At 40.1% G+C, this 21,883-nt stretch overlaps 1 long non-coding RNA gene across 3 annotated transcripts in view; it reads right to left on the minus strand.

The window, feature by feature from the left end:
- The window catches only part of LOC132373460 (uncharacterized), a 469,013-nt gene that overhangs the window by 76,726 nt on the left and 370,404 nt on the right, over nt 1–21,883 (minus strand). For all 3 annotated transcript variants that reach the window (XR_009505428.1, XR_009505429.1, XR_009505430.1), the window contains one exon: nt 13,517–13,598. This is a non-coding gene — a long non-coding RNA (uncharacterized LOC132373460). The remainder of the gene's footprint in view (nt 1–13,516; nt 13,599–21,883) is intronic.

The raw sequence follows: 21,883 nt of genomic DNA on the forward strand, positions 1-21,883 counted from the left end.
TTTTTCCAAAGATGTCTATAACTTAAGGAGTTCTTATTTACTATTTACAAGGTGTGACAAATTTTTCTGATTTTCTTTGAACTTCCTGCATCTTTCTGCCCTGGCCCTGTGCCTTTAAATTGGTGTTGTGACCAGAATTCAGTTAAAATAAGCTCTTTAACCTCATGCTTGTAAATGTCTTAACATGTTTTACACTGATCCACACTTCACTGATTCCAAACATCCATCCATCCATCTACACACACATCCATCTATCCATCCATCTGTCTTAGTCCATTGGGCCTCTATAATAGAATATATAGTAAAATACAATAGACTGGGTGGCTTAAACAACAGACATTTATTTCTTATAGTTCTGGAGGCTGGGAAGTCCAAGATCAAGGTGTTGACAGATTCCATGTCTGGTGAGGGCCTGTTTCCTGGTTCACAGATGGCCATTCTCTTGATGTGTGTCTTCACATGGTGGAAGGGTCAAGGGAGCTGTCTGGGGTCTCTTTTATAAGAGCGCTAATACCAGTTATGAGGACTCTACCCTTATGACCTAAGTGTCTCCCAAACACTTACCTCCAAATACCATCACATTGGCGATTAGGTTTCAACATATGAATTTTAGGGGGACACAAGCATTCAGTCTATAGCACCATCCATCTATTCATACATTGATTTATTCATTCAACTATTCAATAATCCAATAATTTAATCATTAACTAGAAAATATTGATTATATGCTTTCTAAATTACTGTTGCGAAGGGTTATAAGAGTATCTGGCAAATAGTATAAAGTGCAGGGGTGCCTCATGCATTTGTCTGTTAGAGTACGCTGTATATTTTATAAATTTTCCATACTTTGGTTTCAATTTTAAGCTACTAGGTTACATGTGACATATAAGTAGGTAAGTGTGTGGTACTATCTCACTGAGGTTTTAATTTCATTTAAAGGCTAATGATGTTGAACATCTTTTCATGTGCTTAATTGCTTTCTGTATACTCTGTGAAAAGTCTTGTCGTTTGCTCATTTTCTAACTGGATTATTGTTTTTTTTACTATTGAGTTTTGAAAGTTCTTTGTATATTCTAGATACTTGTCCTTTGGATGGGTGGTTTGCAAATATTTTCTACCTGTCTGTATCCTGTCTTTTCATCCTCTTAATAGGATTTTTCACAGTGCAAAAAGTATGATTTTGATTAAGTCTAATTAAGTTTACATAATCAATGTTCATGGATTTTCTTTTATGGATTTTGCTTTTGATGTCAAATCTAAGAATTTTTTGCCTAGCTCTAGATCCTGAAGAATTTCTCATTGTCTTTCTAAAAGTTTTTAAGTTTTTTTTACATTTAAGTCTATGATCCATTTAGAGTCAATTTTTGTATAAGATGTAAGACAGGTTGAGGTTCAGTTTTTGTCTATGGATGTCCAGTTGCTCCAGCTCTATTTGTTGAAAATGCTATCTTTCCTTCATTAAATTGCTTTTGCACCTTTCTCAAAAATTAGTTGGGCATATTTTCGTGGATTTACTTCTGGGTTCCTTCTCTATTCTGTCCCACTGATGTATGTGTCTATCCCTCTGTCAGTACCATATATTCTGATTATTGAAGTTTATGATATGTCTTCTAATCAAGTACATGATTACTCCTACTTTATTCTTTTTTTTTTTTGGCCACACCATGTGGCTTGCTGGATCTTAGTTCCCTGACCAGCTATATCTATAAAACTCTTGCTGGGATTTTATCTTTCCTAGGTTGAATCTTTTAATACATGAATATGGTATGCCTCTCCATTTAAATAGGTCTTCTTTGATTTCTTTTGTCACCATTTTGTAGTTTTTAGCATATAAGTCTTATATACATTCTATTAGATTTACACCTAAGTACATCATTTTTTGATTAATTGTATATAGTATTGTATTTTTATTCTGGTGTTTATGTGTTCATTGCTAGTATGTAGAAATACAATTTTTTTTTTTTTTTTTTGGTATGCTTTTTGAATCCTGCACCTTGAGAAACTTACCTATTAGATCTAGGAAGTTTTATTTCTTCCTTTCTGAGCTGTATGCCCTTTATTACCTGTTTAAAATGTAATTAGCTTAAATATTTCCTCATATACATTTAGAACCATATGAGACATTGTTATAATTTTTGCTCCAACCATCAAACATAATTCAGAAAACTAAAAGAAGTCTATTGTATTTAATCTTATTATTGCTAATCATGTTCTTTCTTCCTTCCCAACATTCCAGGGTCCATCTTTTATCATTTCCCTTCCATTTAGTGAATTTTCTTTAGCCATTTTTTTAAAGGAAGTTCTGCTGGTGATAAATTCTCTTAGTTTTTCTTCATCTGAGAATTTCTTGATTTCCCTTTCATTTCTAAAAGATATTTTCACTGGATATGGGATTCTGCAGTGGCAGTTTTTTAATTTCAGCACTTGAAAAATGCTGTACTACTTCCTTCTGTCATATTTCTGATGTAAAATCCACTCTTATTCAAGTTGTTTTTCCCTTGTAGGTAAGGTACTGTTTCTCTCTCACTGCTTTCAAGATTGTTCTTTGTCTTTAATATTTAGTAATTTGACTATGATGCGTCTTTAATGCAGATTTCTGTGTTTCTTTGGATTTATCCTGTTTGTGGTTAGCTCAGCTTCTTTAATCTGTAGGTTATGTCCTTTGGAAGTTTCAGCCATGGTATTTGAGCACTTCTTCAGCCCCATATTCTTTCTCCTCTCCTTCCAGGACTCCAAGGACATGATACTAGATCTTTTGGTATTAGTTTTACATGTTCCTAAGACTCTTGTTCATTTTGTTCCCAGTATATTATCTCTGTGTTCTTTATACATTTTTTTAAGAGAGAATATTATTCAAAAATCAAAAGGTAAAATATTTCAAATCCTTCCTGATGAGTGACATTAGAAGGCCCTTTAGCCCAGGATGGCTATGAATTTCAGCCCTATCACATGCTAAGCAGTAGATGGGCTTGGATCCCCTATTTTATGGAAGCAGTTGATGCAGTGAGGGTTTAAGCCACACAGCAGAGGACATATAACTATTATTACCAGTATACAAATGAGTAAGATGGGTCTTTGAAAGAGGCAGAGCAATTTGCCAAAATAACACAGCGAATTAATGGTGGAGCTACGATTTGAACCATGGGGTACCTATGATCTCCAACTACAGGATGCAGTATTGACCAAGGTGCCCAGCTGCAGCACACTGGAATCTATTGCAGGCATGCCGTGTAGGGCCATTCCTGGATGACATGGGGTTCTCTGACAGCTCACTCTGCCCTAAGAACTCCTCAAGATCCTTGCCACGCCTCTCCTAGACTTCACAGCAGTCTGAGATGCTTCCACCCAACCTCCCTCCCTCTCTCCTTCACTTAGGGTCAGACATGCATCACTGATGATGGCTCACCCAGCCTATCCCAGCTCCCTCTCCCGTTTTCTCCAATACAGGCATTTCCCTTAAGAAAATCCTTGCATGTTTAATACCAGTTTGGCATCTGTTTCTGGAGGAGCTAAATTAACACAATCAGGTAATCTGATTTAAGAGCTCACGGTATTGACTACCACTCCATACGTGGTAGAAAGAAATAAGTGCTTCTGAGGAATGATTTAAGATTCCACTGGGAAGATCAAATAAAATAATATATGCGGGAAGATTTTATAATCTCTTAAATTGACTGCAAATGCAAGTGGTCCTTATTATTTACAGTTCACACAGCATAGTTTGCCGTGGACTCTGCCTGCTCTCAGCCACTGGCCTAGGTGTGGATGATTTCCAATTTATCATATAAGCTAATGATTGCTGCTTTGTGAGAACTGCAGACTTATCACTTTAATTTTTGTAATATTTAGCATAGCCATGATTTATAACGCGTGTTAGTGACAGTACACCCTAAGTTGGTTTTTATCCAAATAAACTGGAATTTGGCAACAACTTTGTAAAAATTGATATAATGTGCACCTAGCAATGATCCCATTCATTACCATGCCAGTTATCTAAATTGTCTTTAAACAAGGGTGTGGTGAGTTTTCGGAGAACTGATAATAAACTCCACACCTGTTCTATCTGTTCCACATCAAAGGTAATTGAAAGCTTACCTGTTATTATCTGGCCTCCTCACCTGGGAAGCAAGATACTCAGTGTGAGGAGCTCTTGTTCATTTAGGCCACAAAAATGGATTTGAATAAATCACTTAGCTATCCTCAATAACTAATATAAAATGATTCTGTTATTACTGTTAAATAGACTCCTGACATTGAATCATGTCAGAATGAATTAAAGTTTACCAAAATGCCAAGAACATTAAATAGAATATTTCAAAGTGTACTTGGAACAAGAAGAAAAACATGAAAAGGATAAGCTGACTCGGGGTAGAGGGTACATGATTAATGCATGACAAAAACAATTTAAAGTTCTCCATTCCTATATGCTTTCATCTTTACCTCAAAAAGCAATAAACTGGAAAATATGGGAAATAGAAATTCAGTTTAAAGGGGAATCAAAGCCCAAGATGGATGAGCAGATAATAAGAAAGTATATCACAATTATATGAACTCAAGTCTGGATGAATTACATTCTAAGGTAGTGATAATCATGGAAAATGTTTATTATCAGATTCAGAGTTCTGCTCTAAGTGCTTGATATATACCCCCTAACTTAATCCTCACAAAAACCTAGAAAGTAGATGCTATTGTTTTCTCCATTTTTCAGATGGAAAAACTGAGGCCTGGGGAAGCTAAACAGCTTGCCCATGGCAGGGCTGGGATTTGAGCCCTGACAGTCTGACTCTAGAGCCTCCCGGTCAGCATACAGTTCACAAATCAGCAGCATTTTTATTACCTGGATGTGTGTTAGAAATGTGGAATCTCAGACCTATGGAATCAATATCTGCATTTTAATAAGATCTCCAGGTAATTCTTACACACACTGCATTTTGAGAAGCACTACTCTAGAGACCATATTCTGCCGCTCAATCATATACTTTGCTACCTCCATCACACTAAAAACCGAATAAATGTGAATGCAGGACACTGTAAATGACCTTTTAGAAATCACAAAGTATGAGAGGGGTAGAAGGAGAGAGGTGATGAACAAACCCCATGGTTTTCAGAAAGAATGTATGAGGGAGGGGGGAATCAACAGAGTAAAATCCAGTGTAATGGATAGAAATTCTTGGCAAATTCTAAATTAGAGAGCTAAAAGATGATCTTGAGGAACCAATGTGGGTTCACTAAGAAAATGTTCTGTCAAATGAACCTGATTTCCTTTTTGGATGGACATACAGATATCAGGAAAATACCACAATTATATTACACACAAATGTCAGTATCAAGAATGAGTTTTGGTAAGTCTTTCTTATTATGCCTGTTGATAACATAAGCATAATCAGTAGCTAACTGAATAACTATATCCAAAGCAGGTTGATTAATAGATCATTGTAAATAAGCAAAAAGGTATTATTCTTTTATTCATTCAAAAAATGTTTACTGAGCATCTTCTAGGTGCTGGGGATACACTGATGAACAAGACAACATTCTGCTCTCACAAAACAACAACTAAACAAATAAAGATAATTACAGGTGTTAAATAAAAATAAAACATACACATTAGCTAGAGTGAGAAGAGGAATATTTCTTAGGTGTTGACATTTGACCCAAGACCTGACTATTAAAGGGGAAGCAGCCACGAGGGGATCTGATGTAAGAGCATTCTAGACCAAAGGACTAGCAATATATGAAGGCCTGGGACTGGCCATGAGCTTGAAAGAATAAGGCAGATAGAGTCTGCAAGGCCAGGTCAGTGCAGTCTTGAAGACCACAGTAAGTGTAAGGGAATTCACTGGAGCATTTTAATTTGGAGCATGATGTGATCTGATTTATGATTTTAAAAGATCAAAGACTGCCATGTGGGGAAATGGATTACAATGGGGGAAAAGGGGAACTCTTGTTCTTGATTCAGGTCTCATCATCTTTACTGGATATTTAGATGAAAACTCTGCAAGGCTATAAGATTTCATGACTAAATTTGTACATACAGCTTAGCTAAGGTCTTCTGTGGTAGGTTATGGATTCCCAATGAAATGAGCAGTCTTGAAGTAGCTTCCAAAATTAGCAGATGAAATGTAAAATACTAGAAACACAAAGTTCTGAACTTAGCTTAAAAAAGAAAGTCCCATAGGTTCAGTAAGGGTTGAGAGAGACCTGGTTTAGCTGAGTTTGCAGGGAAAAGGTAAATTTTACTTAACTTTTTGGCCAATTTGAGACAGCATATACTGGTCTTCAAAATCCTAATGGAGTTTTAGGTTGCATGGAAAGACTTAGGTAATGATTCTGAAATTTGAGTAAGTATCAGAACCATTTGAGAAATGAAGCACAGGCACAAACACACAAGTGTGCTAGGCTGTTTTGGCTTGTGTAATGTTCTGATGATAGTTTGTGGTGCCCCAGAACTGCAACCAAGAGAGTAAGTCCACAATGTCTGTCATACTGGAAACATACATCACAGATCCAACAGTCATGTCTCAAGGAGGTCAGTGGTATTGGAGAAGTAGATGTTGCGGGTTACAGAGAAGATGTATGGCTTTCAAGAGTGGAGATATTCAAAACCCTTGGAGAGTTTTAGATAGGGATGTTCCATGCACAATAAACTGATATTATGATGTCTTAGTGAATCAAATACATTTGTTGGTACAATTAGTAATATTCTATGGTTGAGGGTCTAAAAATACAAAGACATAGGAATTCAGTGCAAAATAAAAATTTTCAGTGCCCATTGTGGAACCCTGAGGGTAAAGATTTTTTTTTTAAATGTTCTAAAAATCCAGTGAGAGAGATGGACATGGGGGATGATAACAGAGATATCCACAGTCTTATAGGGAATAGTAGAGGGGCACAGTCCTTGTTCCATCTGGGAGTTCACAAGAGATTCCCTGGAAGAGATAATGCTTTAGCTGAGTATTAAAGATGAGTCAGACATAATTAGCCTGTGAAGAAGGGTGGGATGAGTGTTCCAGATTGAAGAAATAACTCCCACAGAGGCATGGGGCTGGAAGCAGCAGGGCACATGTGGGGAATTAAAAGGGTATTACAAGAGGAGAAAGGGAAAGGGGCAGTTATTGGGAGAAAACACTGGAGAAGGATGTCAAAGAGGGCCTGAATAAGTAGTTTAGTGTTTAGTTCTGTAAACGATGGGGAGATTTTAAAGATTTTAAGTATTTTAGAGATTATTCAGCAGCTATGTAGTCTTAAATGAGTTAAGACAAGAGGCAGAGGGACTAGTTACAAGCAACTCAGGATGACTCTAAGAGCTTGGGTTACAGTAATAGTGGTAGGAATGAAAAGAAAGAGATACATTGGAAAAAACACTTTTCAGAATACGAAATCAGCATAATTTGGTGATAAATTAAATGTGCATGCATGAGGGTGGGTGGAGATGGAGAAGCTAAGGGTAACTAATTCCAGTGACTGGTGAAGTGTGGTGCCACTAACAGAGTCAAGAAAGAAAACAGAAGAGCAAGTTTGGGGTGAGTTCAGTTTTGGACATGTTGTTTGAGGTGTCTATTCTACATGCAGGTTGAGAGGTCCAGGCTGAAGCTCAGATGAGAGTATGGGGCTCAGAAGAGGGATATGGATTGGAGGTCATCAACTATAGGTGGTAGTTGAATCCATGAGACTGGAGAAGGTTACTCAGGGGCAGTGGGGAGAGGCCTGGTGAAATTAGTGCACCCACACCTTCCAAATGGATGTCAGATGCCAAGCTAGGGCAAAGTCATAATGGACTCAAGCTGGTTGGGTCTACATAGGGGAGATTGTCATAACATGCTCTCTGCTCAGAGGCTCAAGAAATTGGCTTAGGGAAACGGCAAGTTGCTCAAACACTAAGGAAAATAAATAAAATACCTAGTCCAAAAGACTGAGCCAGTTATTTCAGGAAATCCCTGAGCTCTATCTCTCAGAGATATAGTTGACTCATGCTTTTATTTACCTTTCATTGGTCCTTGTTTCATTAAATTATAATGAGATAGGTGGGAAGGTACATGCCCTTTCTCAATGGTGAACGATTTGTCATGGACAGAGTCTGACAACTTGCCCACAGACAGTAAACTGAGAAGCCTTTCCAGACCCAGATCATTAGGAAGGACTTTCCAGGTGCCAAGCAGCTGCTGCTTCTGTTGCTTGTTTCAAGCCCTTAGAAAAGTGCAAATTATCCCAAAAGCCACTGGGCAAATGCCATCTTGCCTGCAGGAGTAGCCTAACTCTGGAGAAGCATCACTTAGGAGACATCGAATTCCCTGAGCTTGTCCACACATGACAGCTTGTGAGGGCCCCTAAGGAAATCAAGGTTATTGAAGAAAATATCACTGGTTGGCATGCAGGTGTGTCTTTCTCACCTCCTATGCCTTTTGCTACTAAGCAGATGGTGCTGTGGCACCTGTTACGAGCCTGGGCCTAATTCAAGAGCCTGCCTTTGCTTTCACTGAAGCTACTGAATTTGAGGGGACCTGGGGAGAATTAATATACCTCAGTATTCCTCTAACATCTTTTCCCTGTGTGATACATCCATTCTCACCTGCTGTCTTCATATTGTACTCCTTTCATCCCTCTGTCTCATATTGAAAGCCTGCTGTGCTGGAATACTGCCTCTATCATTCTTAACAGGTTGCACACACCATCAGAGTTTGCAAATGGCAATACCCTGCTAGTGGAAATCTTTTCCTAAGGCCTCCTTCCCAAATGTTCCAGGCCAGCAGGGGTTAACTAGAGTCTTGCCCATGAGCCTGTCTCTGGGAAGCTGACTTGTTCCTACTTGTCTGGCTTGGAACTTCTGCAGCCTGTTTCAACAACACCTTTTTTAGTTGAGCAAGGTTCATGGGATAACTGTGAGGGTCACTGCTAGGGAGAAAGTCAAAGCAAGAGGAGCAATTAGATGATTAAATTGAAAGATGTTCTTTACTAAACAATTCACCACAGTTCCCAAAGATATTTACACTCTGCCTCTTTTCCAAATTCACTTACAGATCCTCTCCTGCCCTTCGAGCAATTATTCCCCTCAATTCAAGTGTCTGGAAGGAGGCTGGATAGAAAGCAAGGCTCGATTCCTGACTAGAGCTGCTGGATTCTTCAACTACTGGCCTCACCTCCAAAAGAATCTTAATAGCCCAATTTAAAGACTTGTCATTAAGTAAAAACCCAATTTAGCACCTTTTTTTATGAGGCAGAAATTCTTTGTACTTTGTTGGTCTAGATTTACAGATAGATAGATAGATAGATAGATAGACAGACAGAAAGAGTAATGGTTACTTTTGAGTGTCAAGTTGGCTGGCTCATGGTGCCCAGATATTTGGTCAAACATTATTCTGGATGTTTCTGTGAAGGTGTTTTTTGTATGAGATTAGCCTTTAAATCAGTGGACTTCAAGTAAAGCAGACTGCCCTCCACAATGTGGGTAGTCCTCATCCAATCAGTTGAAGGCCTTAATGGAAGAAAGACTGATGTACCCTGAACAAGCAGCCAGCAGACTGCCTTTGAACTAGAACTGCAACTTTTCCCTGAGTTCCCAAGCCTGCTGGCTTACCCCTTCAGATTTTGAACTCTCCAAGCTTCCATAATCACATGAGCCAATTCACTAAGATACATCTCTTTTCCTCTTTCTTTGTACACATCCTGCTTGTTGGGTTTCTCTGGAGAACGCTGACTATATAGATAGATAGATAGACAGACAGACAGATACACACATACATACATACACAGATAGATAGATGATAGTTAATACACTTTATAAGTATTGCCATAACAAGATTCCCCCAGATAGACAGATAGATAGCAGGACACACGGGTGGAGGGATGGGATGGAAGGTTTTGGGATAAGTTATCTTTTGAGTGTAGACTCAAGGAAAGCCCTGCTTCCTCCCTGTAGATGAAGCTAGGGTTCAATCGGAATAGACATTTGTTTTACGGTTTAAACGATTCATTGTTTTCCCTTCAGTTCTTGTAAGAACACACTGAGTACCTCAGATAAGCCATTCCAGCCCAGCACTGCAGGAGTCCCTGATTGAGGAATATGAACCAAACCCCCTTCAAAAGAAATTATCTCCCTGCCTTTCTGGGACACAATAGCCTGACTTTAACAACTTGCCTTTTTTGGCCTCCATATATCTGTTTGAATAATTATTATTCATCTGCTGGGCCTGTCACAGAATTCCAGCTGTAAATAGCACTCATCATCACCCCCATCACCACAGCTGGTAATGAAGAGAAATGTGTTGGCTAATAAGGAGAGCGGCCACCATTACAGTAATGAAGAAAAATGGACAGAAATGCCGCAGGAATGGCACCTCCACTATTTCCTGGTGTAATTGGCACGAGGTAATTGCTTTTTTATCCTCCCTGGCTTCACCTCTGCAAACTACTTCCAAATTCCTTACATTCATCACAAAATAGACAATTGAAAGTAGTGTAATAAACTAAAAAGGCAAAGGAGCTCAGCTTTGTGGTACCAGTCTTAAAAGAAGGAAAAGAAGGAAACATTTACAGGATTAATAAAAAGGAAAATAGGAGGAGGGTGGGGGGATCATTCCTTTGTTGTTATTTTTGTCATTAGAGACCAAGCCTTCTTTCAACCACATACAAAGACAGGCTCCAACAGGAATAACACTGAATATGTTCTAAACACATATGTTGCGGCCACTACTGCCACTTAAAAGGTTCCCACTCACATGCAGTAAAATGAAACATGAGGCAGGCCTACTTTCATTCTTCCTGCTGATAAATCCAGGCCTAAGAGCAGCATAGAAATTAGGTCTGCATTTTTTTGGTATCTCATGTACCAAAATGAACCTTGTTTGGGCAATTTGTGTAAAGCATGTCATTTTTCTGGTTTGCCCATTTTCAGTGCTTTGCTCTGGTTGGGGCTATTCTGGGTACAGTCCTTGGAAAGATTCTTAAGCTCAGGATTTTACAAAACCATTAAGAGAATTAAGAACAATGTCTAAGCCCCATGAAAAGAATCACGTTCAATTAGTAAAGTTAACTTAGGTATTTTTTATTCTTTTAGAAATACATCTACAAATTCTTTGATATTCCTCTCTTTCCCTTAAGTGTGAATATAGTGAGTGTGGGATTGATACAGTGACTTGCTTCCAGGGACTAGATTACAGCAGAAGTGATGGTGTGTCACTTCCATATTAGGTTATAAAAAGATGCAGCAAAGGTGAAAACAACCCAAATGTCCCTTCACACGTGAATGGATAAACAAGATGTGTATATACATGCAGTGGAATATTATTCAGCCATAAAGAGGAATGAAATTCTGATACATGCTACAACATGAACGAATCTTGAAAACATTGTGCTAAGTGAATAAGCCAGACACAGAGGGACAAATATTATATGATTCCACTTATATGAAGTACCTAGGATAGGCAAATTCATAAAGCAGAAAGTAGAACTGAGATGAACAGAGGTTGGGAGTTAGGCAGATGAAGAATTATTGTTTAATGGGTATACGGGGCTTCTGTTTGGGACGATGAAAAGGTCTGGAAATGGATAGTGGTGATGGCTGCACAACAACTGAATGTACTTAATGTCACTGAATTATACACTTAAAAATGGTTAAAATGATAAACCTATGTTATATATTTTTTACCAAAATAAAAAGGACTCCCCCCAAAAGACTGCACCTTCTGTGTTGAGTGTTCTGCCTCTCTCTCTTTCCATCTCTTGGACCACTCACTCTGGGAGAAGCCGGCTACTATGTCTTGAGGATACCAAGGCAGCGCTATGGAGATGCCCACATGGCAAACAACTAAAATTTCTGGACAACACTAGTGAGAAATTGGCGACTCCAGTGAGCAAGCCTTCTTGGAAACGTCCTCCAGGCCCATCCAAGTCTACAGATGATGCAGCCCTAGCTGATATCTTGACCATAACCTCAAAGGAGACCCTGAGCTAGAACCACCCAGCTAAGTCACTCTGGGATTTCTGACTCTCAGAAACTGTGAGATAATAAATGGTGGTTGTTTTAAGCCACAAAATCTTGGGGTAATTTGTTACACAGCAATAGATATTGAGTACAGTATAACTATATATGCACAAATTTACAACAATATTGAATGAGATAAATTCACAATAATATTAGGTGATAATAATCATCTAAAACAAGCTTCTGCTTCTTTCTACAAAGCAATTGGGGGAATGTTAGCTACTGAGGTTAACAAAAATGTCTATGTCCTGATGCCATTCCTTCTCAGGTTCCATATGGTTCCCTCTCCCACATTTGTCTGTGTGGGAATGGGTATTTTTATTTCAACTGCATTCTTGGTCTCTGTGTGCAGTAATTCAAAATGCATAGTTCAAGTGCAGAATCTGTATTTCAACTCTAAATCTAGCACTCCATATACTACTTGGTTACTGCAAAGACACACACTAACTGGGAACTCCACAAACTAACCCCCACTATCTGTTTTCTTCTCTCTCTCACTCTTCTTAAATTCTATCTTTATTCCAGTGATGATGAAAGCAATTTTTATATAGCTCTGGAGTTCGTAATTACAATAACTATCACCAGAAAAGGTCTTCGCCACTCACCAATGTCTCTTATAGACTGGATGTGGGCCGTCTACAAGCAGCATATAGGAGGTAAGACCTGGAAAACTGGTTGACCCAGGAATAGTGTTACCTATCCGACCTTTTGAGGACTCACTCATTTATTGGGGAATTACCCAAGAAAAAGCAAAAAAACCAAGCAGAGGTGGCAGGTCATGAGGCAAACAGGAGAAGGATAGGAGGAGACTTCAACAGAGGATCAGTATGGAATAAAGTTAACAAAGATGGAATAGGAAACATGTTATGCCATAAAGTCAGGCATCTAAACAATTAATCCATAAACTCTATGTGACAGGGCATTACTTTGATTGAGTTTGGGCCAGATTCTTAAAGGAGTCAAATTAGGCTAGGAATAAGAAGGACTGATCTCATAAAGATTCCATTCTCTTTCTCTCCCTTGCAAACACCACGTGTACATAAGTCATTACATGTTGGCATCATAGGTTCCTTTAAATATTTGTAAAGTAGCATAAAGTAGGAGGCAGAAGATAAGGGTCCTAGGCACTCTTAGAAGATAACCAGATAACTTCAGATATGGCTTTAGTCTCTCCAGGCCTCTGTGTCATCTGTAAAATGAGGTCATTCTACCCATGACGTTTGGACTGGACCAAACGATATACTGAAATTCCTTCTAACTCTAAAATCTACAATTTTATGGGTTAAATTCTGATGCCCATACACTCCTCCATAAGGTATTCCTAGGGAATCATCCTAGCATGGCTACCTGGACAATTCAAACAGTTTCTCCATCTCCATATTACACGTCCTCCAACTCAGAACAGAAGCACAGTTTGTACCCTCAACTCAACATCTCAGTTTTTACCCTGAAAACTCAAGAAATACGAACGGTTTAAGAGTAAACAGTGGGGATTGTGAGCACCTATAGTCAGAGATTTATTTCTAGGGAAGTTCTTACCTTAGATGAAAGGTGGCACTCCAAGGGGTGAAAACTTGGCTGAAGGTCCCATTCGATCAATATGGTAAGCCTGGAACTCAGCCTAGGGCAACAAGAGAATGAAACTTGAAACTCAGTTCGGGATATATACAAAGATGGTGCAAAGCTACGAAGAAATTCCAGAGGTCAAACTATGTCAACTTCATTCTAAACCTGGTGGGAAATGAGTTTAGCTGGTGCTCGGAACATGTTCTGGGGAAGTGAAACAGCAAGTGATCGCTTTTTTCTTTTTATTTTGAGTTTTACCATTTCTTGTCAGATGGAAGAATCCTTGTACCTGAGTTCTCAACCAGTCAATGAAAATCTGCTGGTAAATCTCGAAGCCTGATCTCATAGAGCAGAAGTCAGTGGCCTGGGGGTTGACAGTCTCCCCAGGGAGGAATGAAACATCTGCTGGAAACTCCCCATCCCCATCCCTTGACCTTAAAGCTCTAGAGAAAAGGAAAAGCGGCTTCTCTTGACAAAAAGATTGGGAATCCCTGTTGCTATGTCTTACTGCTTCTTTAAGGCTTCCATGGAAATGAAAGATGTTCTCAAGCAAAGACAGGTCAAATCTATTAACAGAGCGGGCGAGGCATTTCCCTCCTGAAAACTGTGGAATAACAGAAAAGAACCTTTTCTGACAAAATGAGTATTTTTGTTTGTTTGATTTCATTTCACATTTATTTATTGAACAGTAGGGAGAAATAATTTGAATATGAAAATAGCTAGTTATTAGAAGAAGAGGGAATAATTTCAAACATGGAGCCCCCTGTAGTTTATACATCATGTAAACTTGCTGCTCCATCCCTCAGCCTTTCCCATCTCCCTTCAGCAATCCTGTTTCCATTCTCTCAGCTCCCAGAGAATCACCAAGAAGCTGAGTTCCAGTAGCACTAGCCTAATACACATTTGATTCTTTTCTCCAGCCGCCAAATGGACCATCTTCCCAGAACTCTTCCCATCATTAGAGGGGAGAAGACGAGTTGAGCAAGTCTTTCTCCAAACTATAGCACATTTTTATATTAATCTGACACCTGTCATCTGCTTTATTTCCAGGAAGTTCTTCTTAGCGGGAAGGTGGCACTCCAAGGGGTTAAAACTTGGCTGAATGTCTATAAGAATTCATTAGATAATATCCAAAAAGCCCTCCAGAGGGCCTTGCTAAATACAACCAAAGATGGTGCAGTGATTTCCTAAACCCAAGATTTCAGGTTTACTTTTGCTGTTCCCTGGATACTAGCAGTGTTTGGCTATATAGAGGAAGGAGAAATATTAACCAATTTTCATTCCAGCTGACCTTTTACAGAGACAAGAAGTAATTTTGCTTGAATTCTCCATTTCAGTCTAGGACAGTAACAGCCGGGCAGGGATTTTGCCCAACACTTTGTGAGGTTTACGCCCAACTGCGTTTGTCAGATTGGCATTTTATATTAAAACAATAGAGCACTGTTATTAAGACACCATACTGCTACAACTTTAGGAAGTTCCTTAACCAAGAAACTTTCTCTGGACCACTAGAGTCTCCATGACTGTAAAGGTCTGATGTGTTTCAAAAATTCATTTCAGCCCAGGAGGTTATAGTAGAATGATCAGGAATCAGACTGTCTATATTTGAAGATTAACCCTACCATTTGCTTACAAATGCTGTGATCTTCAGGAATTCCCTAGCTGTCCAGTGGTTAGGACTTGGCACTTTCCCTGCCTGGGCCTGGGGTTCAATCCCTGGTCAGGGAATTAACCTCCCACAAGCCACGTGATGCAGCCAAAAATAAATAAAATAAAATTAAAATAAATAAAATTTAAAAAAATAAATAAATAAAACAAATGATGTGATTTTGGAGACAGCAGATCACAGGGGTTAAGAATATAGGCTTTGGAGCCAGACTGCTTGGGTTGGAACCTTGATTCCACCATTTACTTGTTGGATGATCTTAAGGAAGTTCTTCAAACCTCTGGGCCTCAGTGTCATCATTTGTGAAATGGGGCTGTTAATGGCATCTCCAAATGTTGGGGGAAGAATGAAATAAGTTGATGCATGTAGATGCTTCAAGCAATGTCTGGCAAACAGTATCAATAAAAGTTAGCTATCATGATTGCTATTATTCTTTCCAATTTTTCAGCATTTCATCCAATGCTGGGCAAAATCAACAAAGAAAGGGAGCTAACCAAGGAGAACTCTGGGGAAAATGTTGAATTTGGCAAAACTGGGAATCAGGCAGAACTTATTCTTTGGCACTCTCTCCATTTTTCTCTCTCCTGTTAATGTCCAGGCTCCTTATATAACACTGTACCCAAGCTCTAGATTTTCTTTCTGCTCTCCTCCATACCCACCCTTCACCAATCAACTTTTACCCACACTAGCTCTATTCCTTTAGGACTTCGCTCTGAACTAGGTGATAATATAAAAAGTAAAAAATCAAATCTGGTTTAAGATAGTAATGAATGCTGGTAAGTTAATGTTATGCTTTCTGGATGTCACATTTGCATTTTACAAAATGAAGATTGCCTTATTACCAGGAAGAGTGACCAAAACTGAGAACTTCAGTTAATGTGCGAGGCAGGTAAGGGTAATAATTCTGGGCAGGTTGACCATTGGTTTTCTTTGACTCACAGATAAGCTGCTACTTCCATAACCCATAGAACTTGTCCTAAAGTTAACTGTTTAATATAAAGCAGCATAGACAGACTCCTAGGCGAAAGCAGAACACATTGTGTTTAAACACAGCGTTATTAGGTTGACAGGCATGGCATCGAGGCCGCAGTGTTACTGGTCCCACAGCTCCCAGGGCTGCTGTCAACAAGTCACGAAAAATTGGACCAGTCAAAATTTTCAGTCACGTCTGATTTTCCCGAAGATGCAGATACACCTGCTGAAAATGTTCCAAACAGAGAAAAACCGAAATTGCAGAACAGAGCGAGCCGATGGAGGAAGATGGCAAAGGCCCAGCGTTGGCTTCTATCCCCCATTATTATAGCCCTGGGATAGGCAGCATTCTGAATTCAACAAAGGGGCCGAGGGTAAGGGGATTTGAGTTCTAGATCCATCTCTGCCATTAACTGATTGTGTCTTTAAGCAAGTTGAGTCACTTTATTTTGGAGGGTCGTATTTGCAAAACTAGGGGAGAGACAGGCTCAAGAGCACTATCCCGGGCTTCCCTGGTGGCGCAGTGGTTGAGAATCTGCCTGCCAATGCAGGGAACACGGGTTCGAGCCCTGGTCTGGGAGGATCCCACATGCCGCGGAGCAACTGGGCCCGTGAGCCACAACTACTGAGCCTGCGCGTCTGGAGCCTGTGCTCCGCAACAAGAGAGGCCGCGACAGTGAGAGGCCCGCGCACCGCGATGAGGAGTGGCCCCTGCTTGCCGCAACTAGAGAAAGCCCTCGCGCAGAAACGAAGACCCAACACGGCCATAAATAAATAAATAAATAAATTAAAAAAAAAAAAAAAAGATTCTCTAAAAAAAAAAAAAAAAGAGCACTATCCCTTCATTCTTCTGAGTCAGAGGTCCCAGGGGATTCCGGGGAGCCCCTAAACCCCTGCAGAGCAACTTAAATGCCTCTACAGACAGGCAGTGGAACGCAACAGGGTTTCCTGATTAAAAAAAAAAAAAAACATAAGGAAATTAAGATGCTGAGAAGATTAATCTGGGGGAGAGGAAAGTAATATGGAATAAGGCAGAGAGTAGCAAGATTGGACAGGATCACCAGCTAGATGGTAAAATAACTAGAATAGTAAAAAGTACAGTCAAATAAGATAGGGTAGGCAAGTGAATCTCAGCACTGGCTGCACCCTAAGGAGCTTTTAATAAATTCAGATGCCCAGGCTCTATCCCTGAGTAGTTATATGGAACTTTCTGGGTCTAGGGTCTAAGCTTCAGTATGAGGTAAAAAGCCCCCCATGTAATCCTCATGTTCAGTCAGTGGTAAAAACCACCAAGGGTAGACTATGCTGGTTTTTAAGAACCAAAAGGAAGAGTTGTATGTAAGAGACTTCTGAAGGTGACCTGAGACGATTGACAACAGATTAGACGGAGAGATAAACATCTGGAAAGACTCCCAGACAACTTAGATCTCAAACAAGGGTGCTTAAGAGAAGGAAGAGGGGCTTCCCTGGTGGCGCAGTGGTTGAGAATCTGCCTGCCAATGCAGGGGACACGGGTTCGAGCCCTGGTCTGGGAGGATACCACATGCCGCGGAGCAGCTGGGCCCGTGAGCCACAACTACTGAGCCTGCGCGTCTGGAGCCTGTGCTCCGCAACGGGAGAGGCCGCGACAGTGAGAGGCCCGCGCACCGCGATGAGGAGTGGCCCCCGCTTGACGCAATTAGAGAAAGCCCTCGTACAGAAACGAAGACCCAACACAGCCAAAAATAAATAAAATTAAATTAAAAAAAAAAAAAGAGAAGGAAGGGGTCATGGTACCTTGGTAAAGTGGAAATGGTTTGGGAGGGAAGGTGAGTTTGAGCTGAAGTGGATAGCAGGATATCTGAGTGATTCCATCTTTCTACAGTATTCGAAGTAATGAGCAGCACCGTATCTTTTCTGACAAGAAAATTTAACTTCGAATTGACCACTCTAGCTATTATCAAAAGCCCAGCTGAAACAAAGTGGCAGTACAAGAGTGATGCACTAAGAGAAGGGTACCTTATACTTCTTCAGTGTTTGTTTGTCTTTTTTTTTTTTTTTTTTTTGGCTTAACTTCTTTGGGAGGGATATAAGTACTTTGCATGTTTGCAAAAGCTATGAACCTAATTCCCAGAAAAAAAAAAAAAAATACCATTAGAAAAAAACATGGAGCCCAGGTTAAGAATCTCTTTTTTAGATAGGGACTAAAGGGCTCACTAAGCCAAACAAAATTTTTGGTTTTGTTATTGTTACTATTATAGCTGTTATTTTAAGATGAAGAACTACAGACCGAAGAGAAATATAAGCAGAGAAAAAGAGATAATAAGGAAAGAGATGTGTTTTATTAGACAGCTTTTTCCTAACAATGAGGTCACTGCCAAGTGTCCAGAGAAAGCATTATTTTTCCTAAATGCTTTGGAGCATTTCACGTCTTCTCCCTGTTCTTTGTTCTTTGATTAAAATGCTGATGTATTATGTGCACCTGTCCTTAGCTTTGTCGTTAAAACATCCTGGCAACCACAAGAAAACATGCCAGCTTGTGATAACTATCTGCATTTTTAATAATGCCTAGCATTTCCTACAAATAGGATTTCAGCATCTAGAACTCTGGATTTGGAAAATGAAACAGCTTTTGTTAGTTCTAATAGAAAAAGGCAGCTTGATTTCCAATGCTCTGTTTTAATCTGGGTTTTACCAGCGGGTGATTTTATTGAAAGTGAAATCCATATTCGTGTTTAGCTTTAGCATCTCAACTCTAAAATGGAAAAATCACAGCTTCAGTAACAGAATTGAGAATGAGGTCCTGGCATCTTTCTTAAAAGGAATTTGGATAAGGCTTCTCAGAAAATACTCACAAATTACTTACGCTGTATGTCTAAACACACACAAACAGGTTTAGAAAACCTGGCTGAATTGAAATGAAATAATTAGATATGAAAACAATAACCTGGGCTTCTTTGCCAGATTCTTATCAACATGGACCATACTTGCTCTAAGGCAATAAAGGGGGTGGGGGTCAAGGTCATGACCAGGAAGGAATTCATGTGCCCAAACTCTCTTCATCTTCATGAAAAAGTTTTGTGCTTTCCCAGGCTACCTAGAGAGGGGTCAATAAGGCACTGTTCTGGGTTCCCTTTGTGACTTAAAGGGAAATGTTCATAGTGTCAGGAACCCTTCATGACCTGCAAATGAAAAAGGAGGATGTCCTCAAATTCCTTGCAGCAGGAACCCACTTAGGTGGCACCAACCTTGACTGCCAAATGGAACAGTACATCTGTGAAAGGAAAAGTGATGGTGTCACCTCATACACCTACAGAGAACCTGGGAGAAGCCTCCCCTGGCGGCTTGCGCCGTAGTTGCCATAGGAAACCAGGCTGACTTCAGTGTCATATCCTCCAGGGATACTGGCCAGTGAGCTGTGCTGAAGTTTGCTGCTGCCGCTTCTACTGCTGGCCGCTTCTCTTCTGGGAACTTCCCTAACTCTATCCAGGCCACCTTCCTGGAGCCGCGACTTCCGGCGGTTACTGATCCAGGTCTGATCTCAGAACCGTGTTATGTTAAACCGCCTGCCATCACTGTGTCACAGTGACTCTTCTCTGCGCTGTGTGGACATCGCCATCCCCGGCAACAACAGGGGAGCTCCCGCAGTGGGTCTGCGGTGGTGGATGTGGGCCGGGGGGTGAGGATGGGGTTGGCGTTCTGCGCATGCGTGGCGCCGGCTGCCGCGAGCATCTGGGTGAGGTCAGCCTGCTGTCTACTCTGCAGAGATGCTGAAGATGCTGAAAAGCTAGCATGGACTACTGCTGGAAAGGCTGTGACCCAGGAGGAGGTTCTGACTTCAGCAGTGAAAGGGAATTCATTTCCAAAGTTTCCCCTCTCCTTGATGCCTAAAATTACGTGGTTCACAACAAAGACTCACATGAGTCTACTTCATTTGAAGTAGGGCAGAAATGGCTTAGAAATATTAGCCTCTTGCTAATATTGTGCACATGGTAATGGATAAGCTGGAGTCTTGGTTCAGTCTATGCTGCTGATGGCCCCTCAGGACCCCATCCTAGCCGAATCCTTCCTAGAAAGGCGATATAGAAAGGAGACAAGAGCAGGGGTCTTGGCATCCAGTAGAAGTGGGTTTAAATCCCAGCAACACCAATGGCTGGCTGAATAGACTTTGAAAAGTCACTTAATTTTCCTGAACCCTGCTTTCTTAGATTGTAAAATGGAGGTAATAATATTCAACTAACGGATTAAATGGAATGAAACTGCAAGGCCTAGCCAAGGTCTTCAATACATTGCAGTTCCCCTTTTTTGTGCTCCCTCCTTTCCCCCTTCATTCCTTCTTGAATCATAGCCAAGAGTTGCCATGCCTTTTCCTGGTCAAGTAGTGAGAATTCTGTTTGTCTTGTACGAACTCAAGGTAAAGAGTACCCTTACTTCAAAGGAGGCTGGAAATTCACAGTCACTGGAAGATTAAGTTTTAGACATTTCATTTGTTCTCTTTTTCTATTTTACTTTTTTCTCCCTTTTACAACACAGGCAACTGTTCCCTTGGCATTTGCAAATTTACTTTTTTACTTCTACAAGTGTGGGTGGATTGATTCAAGAAGAGAAATGGTGGCATGAAAGAGAAGTTTTTTTTCCAAATACAGAATTCATTTCAAAAAGGGGAGTGTTTTTCATGATTAGCTAACTGAATGCTTGCTGAGAGCCAGGCACTACTCTACATATCAATCCAGTTAATCCTCACAACACCAGGAAGTGAGTACTTGGATTAGTAGACAACGAAACTGAGGCACAGAGAGATTAAGTAAATTATGCAAGGTCACACAACTAATAAGTGGGAAGACTAAGATTTGAACCCAGGTAAACCTGCTTTCGGAATACATGCTCTTTACCACTTCTGCAGCTTACTCACCTCCTTTCCCCAGCAGCTCAGTATACAGAAAACGGGGGGAAGATGGATGTGGAAGACACAGGTTAGAAGAAAATGAATCATGAAGGACATTTGAAATAGGTATTGAGCTTATGTAATTGAAATTTGATGCTGTTTTCAAATATTCATAATAGAAACTCTAATGTTTTATAAAAGGGCAGGTAACTCAGTCTGATCAGCTTTGATGTTCTAAGCAATGATGTCAGAACGCCAACGGAGACTCCTGAGAAAGTGTTTGGTGTTTGCTTTATTTCCCTGTGCTAATATTCCTTGACTGAAAACAATCTCAAGGTTTCCAAGGGTAGCCAGACTATACAGCCCGCTTTCTTTGAAGGAAGAAACATTTCCATTTTGAGAAGATGAAATGGACATTTTCTTGGCTACGTATTTGATGATGTTTCTTTACTGGGAACACCTCCATTTCTTCTTCCTGAATCAGACTTCTAGAATTTTTTTTTTTTTTTTTTTCACCTAGAAGAGACCACTGATGCCATTTACTTCCTCTCCGTTCTATGGTAATGAAGAAGGGGAGGTCAAATAAATTCAGTTCTCTCACAGATCTAGAAGCCAATCTAGGATTGGAATTCAGTTCTGACTCCTCATCCAGCTCTGCCACTCAACCACATGTGTTTCTTTCTCTCACACACAGGCTCTTTTTGGCCACCAGTAAACACACTGACCTTTGAAATATGGAAAGAAAAGCGCTTTGAAATAAAACTGGCACAAACAGCGGTTAGACGGCCGTCATCTGGAGGCCGAAACAAAGAGGGGCATAGTTTTCAAGCTGTCTTCA

Source organism: Balaenoptera ricei, chromosome 10 (genome assembly GCF_028023285.1).
Source record: "Balaenoptera ricei isolate mBalRic1 chromosome 10, mBalRic1.hap2, whole genome shotgun sequence".
Lineage (NCBI taxonomy): Eukaryota > Metazoa > Chordata > Mammalia > Artiodactyla > Balaenopteridae > Balaenoptera > Balaenoptera ricei.